The sequence below is a fragment of the Triticum dicoccoides genome, chromosome 3B (assembly GCF_002162155.2).
Source record: "Triticum dicoccoides isolate Atlit2015 ecotype Zavitan chromosome 3B, WEW_v2.0, whole genome shotgun sequence".
In the NCBI taxonomy this organism is placed as follows: domain Eukaryota; kingdom Viridiplantae; phylum Streptophyta; class Magnoliopsida; order Poales; family Poaceae; genus Triticum; species Triticum dicoccoides.
Window position 1 is genome coordinate 274,785,989 of NC_041385.1, and position 13,593 is coordinate 274,799,581.

At 49.7% G+C, this 13,593-nt stretch overlaps 1 long non-coding RNA gene across 1 annotated transcript; it reads right to left on the minus strand.

The window, feature by feature from the left end:
- Positions 1 to 11,773: 11,773 nt before the first annotated feature.
- On the minus strand, positions 11,774 to 13,334 carry LOC119281244. Its single transcript, XR_005138314.1, has 3 exons — positions 12,725 to 13,334; positions 12,194 to 12,240; positions 11,774 to 12,052 (listed from the first exon to the last, which is right to left on the minus strand). It is a non-coding gene; the product is annotated as an uncharacterized LOC119281244 (long non-coding RNA).
- Positions 13,335 to 13,593: the final 259 nt, after the last annotated feature.

Below are 13,593 nucleotides of genomic sequence, written 5' to 3' on the forward strand. Positions count from 1 at the left end.
CAAGTTTGAGAGCACTTCAACTATCCAAAGCAGAGCATTGGCGGAGTTCATAGCAGAATGGACGCCAACACAAGATGAAGAAATTCCAGAAACAAGTATCCCCGTCAAGGAAGCAAGCAAAGAGTGGCTGATGTACTTTGATGGTGCCTTCTCGCTGCAAGGCGCCGGTGCAGGCGTGCTACTTGTTGCACCCACCGGAGAGCACCTCAAGTACGTAGTCCAGATGCACTTTCCCAAGGAGCAAGCAACAAACAATACCGCATAGTATGAAGGTTTGCTTGCCGGTCTCAGGATCGCAGCAGACCTTGGGATCAAGAAGCTCATTGTCAGGGGTGACTCACAGCATGTCGTCCGCCAAGTGAACAAGAATTATCAGAGTCCGTTGATGGAAGCTTACGTTGATGAAGTGAGAAAGCTAGAAGAGCACTTTGACGGCCTACAGATGGAACATGTTCCAAGAGCTCAGAACGACATTGCCGATGGCCCGTCGAAGTGCGCCGCACTTAAGTTACCTGTGGAACCAGGGATCTTTGTGCTCAAACTGACTCAACCGTCTGTAACGCCATCAACTGGATAGAGCAAGAAGAGGAAGTTGATTTCTGGTGACTATTTTCTGGAAAAGCTCCCAGAAGCCGCCGCCAAGAAGGTCCTCAAGATCAACACCAAGGGTGCTGAGGAGCAGTCTGCTCCGGCAAGCCCTAGGGGTTGTTCCGTTGAAGCAGACGCTCCCGACAAGTTTTGCTCCGGCAAGCTTGCCGGGGAACATCAAGCTCCGGCTGAGCCGCAGGTTCTCGCCGTAGAAGCGGATGTTCCCGCAGCAGCAGATGTTCCTTTAGTCCTTGTTGTCGAGCCGCAAGCTCCAGCATGGGCACAGCAGATTGTCCATTTCCTTCAGACAGGAGAACTTCCCGAAGAGCAAGAAGAAGTGGAAAGAGTAGCCCGGCAGTCAAGTATGTACAAGTTTGTCGACAACATACTGTACAGAAGAAGACTCAACGGTGTGAAATTGAAGTGTATTCACCGGGAAGACGGACAAAAGCTGTTGGCAGAGATACATGGAGGCATATGTGGTCACCACATTGGCGCAAGAACACTTGCCGGCAAAGCGTTCCGGCAAGGTTTCTTTTGGCCAACAGCCCTCCAGGATGCAGCTGCACAAGTAACCAAGAGTGAAGCGTGCCAGTTCCATTCCAAACAGATACACCAGCCAGCTCAAGCTCTCTAGACGATCCCTTTATCCTGGCCATTTTTGGTCTGGGGGCTCGACATCCTCGGCCCCTTTCCCCGAGCTGTCGGGGGCTTTGAGTACTTGTACGTTGCAATCGACAAGTTCACAAAGTGGCCGGAAGTGGAACCAGTGAGGAAGGTGACAGCACAGTCAGCAGTCAAGTTCTTCAGGTCGATTGTTTGCCGTTTCGGGATCCCTAACAGGATCATCACCGACAACGGCACACAATTCACGAGCCGCACCTTCATGCAGTACGTCCAAGATCTTGGCGCCAAGGTCTGCTTCACTTCTGTTGCTCACCCGAGAAGCAACGGTCAAGCGGAGAGGGCAAATGCTGAAGTGCTGCGCGGGCTCAAGACTAGGACTTTCGACAGGCTACGCAAGTGCGGAAAGAACTGGATTGAGGAGCTGCCGGTGGTTCTTTGGTCGATCAGGACGACGCCAAATCGAGCCACTGGCCAGACACCTTTCGCTCTAGAATATGGAGCAGAGGCAGTTTTCCCCACGGAACTCGTATACGGGTCACCTCGAGTGCTCGCTTATGATGAGCTTGAGCAAGAGCAGCTGCGACAAGATGACGCGCTGCTCCTTGAGGAGGACCGTCTTCAGGCTGCTGTAAGAGCTGCTCGATACCTGCAAGCTTTGCGTCGCTACCATAGCCGCAAAGTTAATGCCAGAAGTTTCGAGGAAGGCGACCTTGTTGTTCGGCGCGTTCAGTCCGCCAAGAATTCCAACAAGTTGACGCCGAAGTGGGAAGGCCCTTACCGGGTGAAACGAGTCACTAGGCCTGGCGCTGTCCGCCTTGAGACCGAAGATGGCATTCCGGTGAGCAACTCCTGGAACATTGAGCATCTTCGTAAGTTTTACCCGTAGGGCGCGGTTGCCGGAACCTTTTCCCGCAACCACCTTTTGTACAAGGCTTGCCGATGTTGCATGTAATCCTTTGTACAAAGCCGGGCTCAGACCCCGTGCATAAGTAAAGCTCATGTGCTCCGCACATCTTGTCAATTTCATGTTTCATACATTTTTTTTGCATGTGTTATCTGACACTTTGTGCAGTGCCTACCTCCGGTAAGCAATAACGAGCCATAAGGCTCCATATCTTTATTTTCTCTTCTTTCTTTTTCTCAAAAAGGAAAGGAAGGTTCCCCCGCCCACAAGTTTGCCGGGGGGAAAGGAGAAGATAATGGTGTGGACCAGGCGTCGCTCAAGGAAGTTTCGCCTTACCGGAAAGCAAACGACAGAAAAGCTAAGTTGCCAAAGTTTGAGCAATCAGTTTTAATTTTTAAGTTATCTTCCTCGAACGACCGTGCTTTGTATGGAAAACCTGTGCGCGGAGGAACCAACTCGTAGCTAGTTGCGCCCTTACTTTGTTTCGAGTCCGCTCAACAACTTAAGTGAGCTGCGACTAGTTGCGACAAGGTTTCTTGTCGGAAGCGGCACCGCCAGCAGGCTGCTGACGTCCCGCACTCAGCACTCGCGGCCCAGGTGCCTGCGCCGACAAGTTCCCTAAAAGCGTAGGGCAAAAACATACAAATGAAGGAATCAAGTAAAGGAAATAACACAGCAATCTCTACCCAAAATAGAGTTATATTACAAGATAGCTTGTCGCAGCTCTAACAGATTGTTCTCATGACATGACCAGCAGCGACAAAGAAAAAGAGAAAACGGGCGGCCTAATCTACGTGATCGCCCTCAACCCTCTTGATCCCGCTCACCTTGTCCACAATGGGTGCGACAAGGGCCTTGAGCGCTTCCAGATCAGCATTCGGCGGCAGGGACCTGAGGACGTTGGTGAGGTTGAGGCCTGGGTTGCGGAAGGCCACCTTCACCAACACCTTTTGAAGAGCTCCCGCGCAGATCTTGAGCGACTCGTCGGCCAGCTGCTTTGGGATCTTCTCCCGGAGTCGCTGGAGGGCCGTCGCCACGCCTTTGAAGAACAAGCTGAGCTTGGCGCTGGGTTGGAGGTGCTCATTGGAGGAATACCCGAGATCCTCCATCCCCAGCTGCGCCAGCTCCCTGTCGATGGCTGCGACAACATCCACGAGACCCTCCGTCCAGTGCTCCACATTCTCCCTAAAAGTGTTCTGGGCGGCGGCAGCACTCGCCAGCAGCGCCTCGTCGGCCTTGATCTTCTCCGTCAAGGCCACCTCCCGCTCCCTGGCGCCGTCCAGCGTCTGAGTCAAAGTAACCAGCTTCCACTCAAGATCTGCGTTGGAGTCCTTGGCGGCGCTAAGCTCTTTGCTCCTCTCAGCGAGACGACCCTGCAGCTCACCATGAGCAGCGGCGTCCTTCTCACGCTCACGCTTGAGCGCAGCAAGCTCCTCGCCACTCGCCTTGAGATCGGCCTCCAGCTGCGCCATCTTCGTCTCCAGCTCCTTCTTGGCGGCCTCGGCAGCTGCGGCAGCCTCCTCTGCTTCCTTGAGAGCCCCGCCAAATGTTTGCTCGCGCGCGGCAAGCTCCTCCTCGTGGCTGTCAAGGTTAACCTTGCGCTGCGCCAACTCGCCTTCCTGCGCAGATAGCTTCTCGGCAACAAGCCGCTGTTGCTCTTCAACTTCAGCCTTCTCGAGGAGGAAGGCTTTCCGCTCCTTGGCAAGTTGCTCCCGCTCCTCTGCCAGGGACCAGAGAGCTTCCTCCGTGCGCTTCTCGATGTCCACTCCCGCCTTCGCGACAAGTGCTTCTTGGGATACCAGCTTGGCCTGTCGGGCGCGGTAGAGCGACAACAGCTTCCGTAGCAGCTGCTCCTCCTCAGGCACGTCACTGCTGCTGCTTGGCGCGTCGACCAGCGTCAGCCCAGCGGAGGCGAGCACCTCTCCATCCAAGATCTCTCCTTCGACCGGCGCCCTGGAGCTTGACGCCCAGGGGAGCTTGATGAAGATGCCGTCGCCGGCCTTCAAATAGGCGCCGGGCTGGGGCTCTTCGAAGGCTGGCGCTGCAGCAGCGGCGGAGGGATCAGCGGTCGGCGTAGCGCCTGACGCTCCTGCGGCCTCGGGGCCGTTAGTGCGATCGCCGGATCCCTCGCCAGCTTCTGCGGCGGCAACTTTGGCGGCCTCTTCGTCGGCGGGATCATCAGCGCCGGCTTCTCCTTCGGTGGCAACGGCGTCGTTGGTATTGCTGCGCGCGTTCTCCTCGCCGGCGACCTCGGTTTCCATCGGCTCCGTGGCAGATGGATCTGACGAACGGAAAAAGGAGAAAAGTCAAGCAAATATCCAAAAAGAAAATCAGAAGAAGAAGAACCCAAGGGAAGTTTTCAAGCAAGAGGATTACCTGTACTAGGATCTGCAGTCATGGTCTCAACCACCGGAGGGTTGCTGGTGCTGTCCCTTGCCGGAGAACTGTCCCTTGCCGGAGAATTCTCCCTTGCCGGAGAACGCTCCCTTGCCGGGGAATCCTCCCTTGGCGGTGTAGTCGAAGCAGATAGCATTTCGGGAGCGGCTTCCGGGCACTCCTGGTGAGGCTGCTCTGCTCCTACACAAACCAACAGTCAGATATCAGCAAAGAAAGAGCACCCATGCGCGCCTGACAGCAGGAAGTAAACCATATACTTACGCTGGGGGCTGCGCTGGGGGCTGCTTTGGGGAATAGTTGCCGGGTCCGGCAAGGTGGTCTCGGACACACCCCCTGCTGTCGCGGTGGGTTTAGCCTTGATGACAATCACCGGGACCTTGGCTCTCTTCGCCGCTCTCTGGGCCAGAGTCCTGAAAAGTAATGGGTTCGGAGTAAAGCAAATCAGATACAAGACAAACAGCAAGAATTAAAGAACTACAAGTACAGCAAAGAATCTTACTCTTCTTCTTCCTCGTTGGAGCTGAGCGCGAAGAGATCAAAGTCCGGCTCGCCTCCGATGCGACGAGGCGGAGGAGTAGGTTCCCTTGTCCGCTTGGCAGGAGTAGTAGCGGTGGACCGGGAAGACCCCGCTCCAGTTGCCGCAGCGGCGTGAGGCGCTCCCGCGGCAACAGTGCTTGCCGCGGTAGAGCGTGTCGCGCGGCACGGCGGCTGTTGACTCGTCTGCCGCCCTGCTACGTCCCCGGCCTTGCGGAGACGCCTTCTTGGTGGAGCTGGGGGCTCGGCTTGCGGCGAGCTGGCTGAAGGTGGGGAGGAGGAGGAGCCGATCTTCAACGAGTCGCTCGCGCCCTTGGCGGGCTCGCTCGACTCAGCTTCAGGCTCGACAAGCTCTTCCTCGCCGGCAAGCTCCTCTCGCTCGACAAGGTTTGCCGCCTCTGCTGCCTTTGCCTCCTCCACGGTGAATCTGAACTCGCCCGCGGCAGCGGCTGCTGCCACCTCTTCCAGCCTAGTGGCGATGCGCTGCATCTCCGCATCGGTGGTGTCGCGAGTAAGGCTCTTCTGTTCATCGGAGCGGACCGACACTTCTACCAAGCCGTCAAAGAACTTCTGCACGATGTCATCTGCAGGCTCTTGCCAAGTTGGGACAATTCCATGCGAATCGCACAGCGGCATCATTGCACGGATGCGGTCGAGCAAGGAGTTGTTGCACAGCAGAACGACACCCCTCGGCAACATGAACGCTTCGGGATGTTGAGGATCGCGCTTGAATAGTTCCAGGAGCATCGCGTCTAGTTCCAGGAAAGTGAAGTTGAAGTTGAGGCCCGGGCGCAGCCTCATGATATCCGCCGCATTCTGGAACTCCGAGGCGGGTCTCCTCCTCTCCTGCAGGGGGGCGATGCGGTGGTGAAGAAAATCTGGGCCAACGGCGCCTACGGTAAGCCCGGCAAGCCTGACGCGTAGGATGGGTGACGGCAATCCTCAACCTATCGTCTTCCGGGGCCACGTTGCTCCAATCATTGCCGCGCACTACTGGGGCTTGGCGCTGGGCGGTAAACGGCTGCGGGTTCTCCTCGACAATCCAGCACCATTCTGCTCTCCATTCATCCCACTTGCTGCGGAGCTCTCCCTCTAGATAAGCGTCCTTCTTGCCGGTTCTCGAGATCCAAGCGATTCCGCCAGAAAGAGGCTCCCCTCTCTCAACTCGAGGCATAAAGAAGTGGCGGAAAAGAGCTACGTTTGGATAGACTCCGACAAAGTTTTCGCAGAGATGTGCGAAAACTGCAATGGTCAGAACAGCATTGGGGGTGAAGTCAAGGAGGCGGAACCCGTAGGTGTTCATGATATCGCAGAAAAATTCAGAGAAAGGCGGGCAGAGCCCGCAGTAGAAGAACAGCGCGAAGAAAGGGTATCCATTCGGAGCCAGTTCCGAAGCGGCAGCTGGGAGTACCTTCGTACGCGGATGCGGTCGCGTCTCCGTCGACCAAAAGAGGTAGTAGTACTCCCTCAGCTCCTTCGCGGCGAGCTGGGGGGGGGAAGATTGCCCGCTCCTTTCGCAGCGCCACGAGCCGCTGCGCCACGACCTTCCCCTTGTCGGCTTTCGGAGCCATGGCGGAGGTGGTGGGGGAGATCGATGGCGTAGGTGATGCTGGTGGCGATGGGGGGCGGAGCGCTGCTCTCTTTAAGCTTTGGGAAGAAGGGGGGAGCGGCGGAGATTTCTGAGATTGGAGTAGCAACCGGCGAGATGGGCGAACTGCCCCTGTTTCCCCTGCTTATAAAGAGGGAGGGGGCGGGCGTTCCGTCTTTCCGAATAAATAAACCACCCACGATCTCTCCCACGACGTCGCATTCGACGCGGGCCGTTTGGGGAAGGCGCGGTGGATACGGAGTAAGATACGGTGTAACCCAGGCCACGCGTGGCCGTGCCCTGTTTTGGGCCTGGCCCAACAGCGCTCGGCGCCATGTGTGGCCCAGGCCCAGGGGCTCCTGTCGGTGTACTAGAGTAGGGGTACCCTAGTATCCCGAACTTGTGCACGGGCAGTCGCAGCACCCCGCGGCAAGGCTTGCCGGTTGACCGCCAAGGTCCTCCGTGGTTCCTTTGGAGCCATTCAAGAACAAAGTATTCAAGCCAAGGAGACAAGGCCCCGGCAAGAGGAGCTTGCCGGGAAGGCCAACCAAGGCATCTCAAGGAACTTGCCGCGATGCGCCACGCGTCCTGGCAAGGCCCGGTGAGCGACAAGTTTCCGGACGCGACAAGCTTCCGGACGCGACAAGACAACGACCGCGGCAAGGCGCTTGCCGCGGCAAGCGACCACTCTGTACCCACGCTCCAGCACATCCACCAACGTGTCGCCCTGGGGCCTTTCCAGGCGCGCGTGGCGAGAGGCCGGGCAGCCAGCGGTGCACGGTGGCAAGCGGCGCTGACAAGATAGCCATCATGGCAAGTGGTGGCGTCCCTGACGGTCCCTTTCTGCACTGTTTGGGCGACGCAGACGGGCATTCAATGGCTTTGTCCCCTGCCGTCAGGGTTAGGTATGATACACTGTACAAGTAGTTGTACCAACCACAATTCTTTTTCCATTTTTACCCTTGTCTACGTTGCCACCTGTCGGTGACCCCTTGAGCATATAAAAGGAGGCCCATGCGCAACGTAGGAGGGGGGTTCGAAGGCAGAAAAACACTCACACTCGGTCTCGTTAGCAGCTAGTGTGTACTATAGCACTCAGCGCTCCCGAGCAAGAACACAATACACTCAGACATGCAGCAGTAGGAGTGTTATCTCTCCGGAGAGCTCCGAAGCTGGGTAAACTGCTCGTGTGCTTCGCCTCGATCCGCTCTTCATGCGATCTCTGCCCCCCGCCGAACCGAAAGGGGCTCGGTCCGCCGGTCCCATAGGTGTTCGTGGATCAGCCACCCCGACACACTGGTGCCACTTTGAGCCATCTTTTGGCCAAAAGAACGCCCCCGCGCGCTGCGCAAGCTTGCACTGTAAGCCATCTGCGGCAACGGGGTGACAAGACGTGCGAGAGGAGGGAGAAAGGACACATACACATACGATTAATAAAAAATGTTTGCGATTTAATTACCTACTACCCCCGTCCTGGTTTATAAGTCATCTATGTATTTTTGTGCCAAATTTTGACTAGAGATTTAACTAATAAAATACGAATGTGTGTCGCCAAAGATTATATCATTGGATTCGTATTTGATCATGGTTTCCAATTATATAATTTTTATAACATGTATCAACATTTTGTTGGTTAAATTTAAGGTCAAAATATGGCACAGAATATAAAGGGCGCTAATAGATGAAGATGGAGGTAGTAGCACACGGCCGCTCTCTATGCAGCGTCGCAACTATCGTCTGGTTTGTAGACGACCATTCCCTGCATGTTCAACTGCTCTATGCATGTGGTTGCTCATGGTTGAGGCGGCCGCGACGCGCTATGCTCTCGTCCCACCGCGCGCGCTGTGCTCTCGTGTCCCTCCGGGCTCTCTGCCCTTGTCCCTCCATGAGCGCTGCCAGTGTTTGGGGCCGGCGCACGATCACATACGTTCGTGTTGCCATTATGCATGCGGTTGCGCCGGGCGCGACACCATGATGCAGTTACCCGCTGGAAAAACTGCCATGCGGAGGCACCGAGAATCCAAGCCGCCCGGCCCCCATTTATTCCCGTGGCCATTTACCTTCATCTCTCGCACCACACGACACAATAAGCACACCCACGATGACACATACAAAGAGGACACCCAGCGGTTCCAATGGCGCTCCCAGCGGCCGCCGACGACAACGGGAGGCAACTCAGCACGCATCACATTTGGACACCCACGTAAGGGGAAGGCCCTCTTGGTGGTGTACACGAATGAGCCGGTCTCGGTGGAGAGCTGCATCCAAACCATGGAGCAGTTGCTTGCTGAGGACAAGTACGAAGTGGTCGGCTTCGACCTCGAGTACATCATCGGTCGTGCCGGGCAATATCGGAAGGTTGTCATCGCCCGGTTGTGTGTGCGACATGACGTCCTTGTCTACCACTACCATTTGGCCATAAGGCCTTGCGAGCGTTTCTCCAGGTTTACCAATAGCCCCGACTATAGTTTCGCTACGGTGGACACCACCAACGATCTAAAAGCGCTCAAGGTTTTGGGCTCGAAATGCTAGAATCTTGTCAACATCCAGGACCACTACAAGGTCTGGGGCAGCGACAACAACTAATAGAACTCGGTGGTTGACCTCGCCTCGGCTATCATCAACCCCTACTACATGAAGATGAAGGATGAGAGCAAGAAGGACAAGAATGCCTGGCACATTGTCTGGCATTAGAGACTGGATGAACAACACATCAAGTACGCGGACAAGGACACGTACACAAGCTATGAGATGTACAAGGGGATTGTTGACATGAGGAAGTGTCTTCTTCCTACCCGAGACGAGGGTCGAGCCACAGAGCAGTGGCGGGAGCGTCACAAGAAGAAGATGACTAGATGATCATTTCTCCTAATTTAGAATGCGAATGATTTGTATAGTCAGTGATGTAACTGGATGTTTATTTCAGTTTATATGTAGTGTTACTATTCATCACCCAAGGTGCACAATAAGTTATTCTTCACCCGAGGTAATCTTATGATCGCTTCCCAAATAAATTACGTTTAAAATATAAATAGTTACATGCATAATGATTCAATATGTAAAATTTGGTATAAAAAACAAAAATATAGGTTATAAGACCAGGAAAATCACATTTTAGGTATGTTTACACTATGTTTTTACATTCGTAATTTTATGTAACATAACATATTTTTTACGGCGAGTACATACTTTCTTACGTTCTCTTTTTATGTATGAAATAAGACAAAATTTAGGAAACGTGAAAATACGATGCGTTGATGTCAAAATAGAGAGGAGGTGAAGAATAACTATTGCTCACCTAGGGTGACAAATAACGCTATACACACACACGCGCGCGCGCGCGCGCACACACACACACACACCCATACACACGCATTTGGCCTATTCTCTTTTGCGTAACAGAATATTATTATGTTACCCTACTCGAACTGACAGTTTTAGGGTTTCAGGCGATTGTACTGCTGAGTTCGAGCGGTTGAACTAATGGTTTCGTTCCCCCCCTTGAAAATTGTCTTCTTTAGTTCAATTTTTTTTGATTTTTTTTGTTGAAACAGGGCGTGTAATATATCGTTGGAAAGCTCTTGACATCTACATTAGAGTCATATAATTTGTTTTTGCAAAAAAATTATGGTTTAATAGCAGTTTTGAAACAAATCATTTTTTTCAAAACCGAAAAAGCGAATCGTATTTTGGACTCAATTTTCAAACGGTTTTTCGGAATTGAGAAAATAAGATGGCGTTGGAAAGCTGGTCTAAATCCGCATCTTCCATATATTTATTATTTTCTCAAATTCTATAAATTTTAAAAAAAATATAAAACAGCGAAATTCTGGGCGAAAAGTTTTTTCGTGTTTTTTTGCAAACGGTTTGTCGGATTGATGCAAATGATACGGCGTTGGAAAGCTATGGAAAATGCGCAACTTTTTTGTATTGAAATATTTTTCTAATTCCTTACGGTTTAAAAACGAATTTGAATAAGGTCAAATTTCATTTTGAACGTGATTTTTTTTCAAAAGTTTGTTGAAATTGGTCAAATAATATACCGTTGGAAAGCTACCGAAAATGCAAAACTTAGTCATGAACATTTTCTCAAATTCGCAATTGTTGATGTAATTTGGAATACGGTGAGACACGTCGTGTTGTTTTTCCGTCGGAAAAAATAGAGTACTTGTACTGATCTACGTGTGCGTTTGTAGTGATGTATTTTTCATAGAGTAATTTTGAAAGGTTCCAAAAAAGAGTATATGCACTGATGTTTGCATGGGTTTGTATTAAGCGTGTTTTCACTAACTAGACTTTGCTCTATTTTTTTGTATGTTTTTTCCTCATAACTTATCAACGGTTTACGGTAACATCGTCCCCGAATTTGCGTGGTTTATATCGGTGAAATGAACGATATTTTTCTCAAAAAAAATGTTTTGTGTGTTTCCTTTTTTTAACTCAATTTTTTCAGCGATGTTTTGTACTTATCTCGATTTGCAACTTGAACTTTTACCTTTTGAATTTGTTTCCCCGTTCAAATTGAGGATGTCGTTAGCTTCTAACTTGAATAGCTTATCTAGTAGAGCTGATTGAATTTAAATAAAATAAAATGATATGTTTGTTTTCTTCAAACTAAACTTGTTTGCAACGAAGTTACGTACATGCCTCTATTTGCAGTTGAACTTTTCTTTGTGAACTTTATTTCTTTTTAGTGTTTTCGTAGTGTTATCTTTTGTCGGACACCTTCTTTCTGTGATTCCGAACCTTTTGCTTTGGTATCATTGAACTTTCTAGATTCTATGTACCTTAAACCTCCTCAATTCTTCTCTCAATGTCTCGCATCCCTTTCTTTTCTAATTTTCCAAAAAATGGTTTTTTAACAACAAAATTTTTATTTGTGAACTTATGGTTTTTCTTTCATGAACTTGCCCACAAAACATATTTTTATATCTGCAAATGAACTTTTTGTAGGTGAAGCTCTCTCCTATAGATGTACATGAAGTTATTTTCTGGTTTTACACCTAAACCAACAACATACTTTTTGTGATGATAGAACACAATTTTGTATAAAGCTTCATAAAATCACACAAAGCCTGTGCCAAATGAATCGTACAAAATAATGACAAAAAATTACACTTGCCATGAAAGGAAACTTCTGATTTGCCCTATGATAGTCTTTGAACTTTCACAATTTAACAATGGCACCAAGTAACATCTAGAAGGAGCTTCAATAAGAAGGGTCAACGGCACAATCTCTGCTGAGCTTGCTCCATGACACTTTCTGAACATGTCTAATTTACCAGTGGCAACAAGTAGCAACTAGAAATGTACTAGAAATTGTTTTCTGTTTGTTTTAACTAAGGACCATGTGCTCCATGGTGAAATTACCCAGGAATTGTGTCCCTCCTGCTTTTCATCCCTTCCTTGCATCCCTAGTAAAAGGAAAGCAAATGAAAGGAGAAAGAACTTGGTTAACGGTGAGTGAGGAGTCCAACAAACACGCATGTGCCGCGGACACCAAATACCTTTGGGAGATTATAAAACCATGCTTCTTTGTAAATCAACGGACTTACATGTGAGCAAAGGGAGTTGTAGGTTGGGTTGAGCCAATTCTCCAGCACTAGGAATACGAAAGTTGCATAGCAAGTTTAATAAAACCAGAATTGAACTGAACTTGAATTTGAAATTAAACTGAAATAAAATATATGAACTATAATGAGTTTACTTTAGATTTCTGCTAGCATGCATCAAGACATTTTATATATGTTTTTTACAATAGAACATATACCTTTTAAAAAAATTATAGTAGAACACATACTAATTTATAGTAGATCATATACTAAAAATATAGGAATTGTACTGAGTTTATTTTCAGATTTCTGCTAGCATGCATCAAGACATTTTATATATTTGCTTCAAGCCAGGCTCGCTTTTTATTTTAATTTCATGCATGCTTGCACTATAGCACTGCTATTGGTTTGCAAGTTGGACTTGAGTACTTGTTAATTTTTTCCATAATTTACTCTCGAAATCAGTTCCAATACCAGGGGGAAATTAGTTTGTTCTATAGGAAGCTGGAAACATACAAGGGAAATTGGACTTACGATGAGGAAGTAGATTTATTAAAAAGCATATGAAAGATGAACTGAAAAAGTTGAAGCTCCAGATCCTCATGACAAACTGGACCATACTGGAGTTGTGAATGGTGGTGAAGCTTCACATCCTTCATCGCCAATGAGCTTCTGCCATGAGCCAAAATCACAAACTTCAAAATCATGAACTTCGCCTGCTTTATTTTTTCTTTCAATTTTTTTTTGTTTTCTAAACGTCCAGCAAGAATAATGTAGAGATCCTCCAACTTCACCCTTTTTTGTAACTGCTACATCTGGTTTTGGCTACATCCTGAGAAAATAAAAATCTGAGAGATGAGATACCTGCATGTGTAATGATTCTTGTGCAGAATATGGAAACACAAAGATGACCGGACTTTTGATTTGAAAGTAGACGAGCTGAAAAGCATTCAAACTACGAACTGAAAAATTGAAGCTCCAAAACACACAACATGGGGCAATGACGACTGGCGGGGTAGCACTAGAAGCTGACAATAGAGACAGCCGCTGCATTGGCCATGAGCGGCTCGCCACACACATCTGCTCCATGCCTCTGTCTCCTTGCTTGCCGCAGTACACTAGCCACCTACTCGCTATCACCGGTCGTACCATGCACATACCAATAACCAATTAACCACACACTACAACACACCTAGGACTGTATCTTTGGCATACTTTGAACTGATGGGCATTTTTGTGTATTTTTATTACTGCACGTGAAGTTAAAGTAACACCAAAACCAGCAACTCTATCAGCTTCATTTTTTAGAAGTGCACACGAAGGTAGAAGAAGACTGAAACCAGCAACTCTAATACTTCATCTTTAGAAGTTAGTGCAGATGAAGGTAAAAGAAGACTGACGAG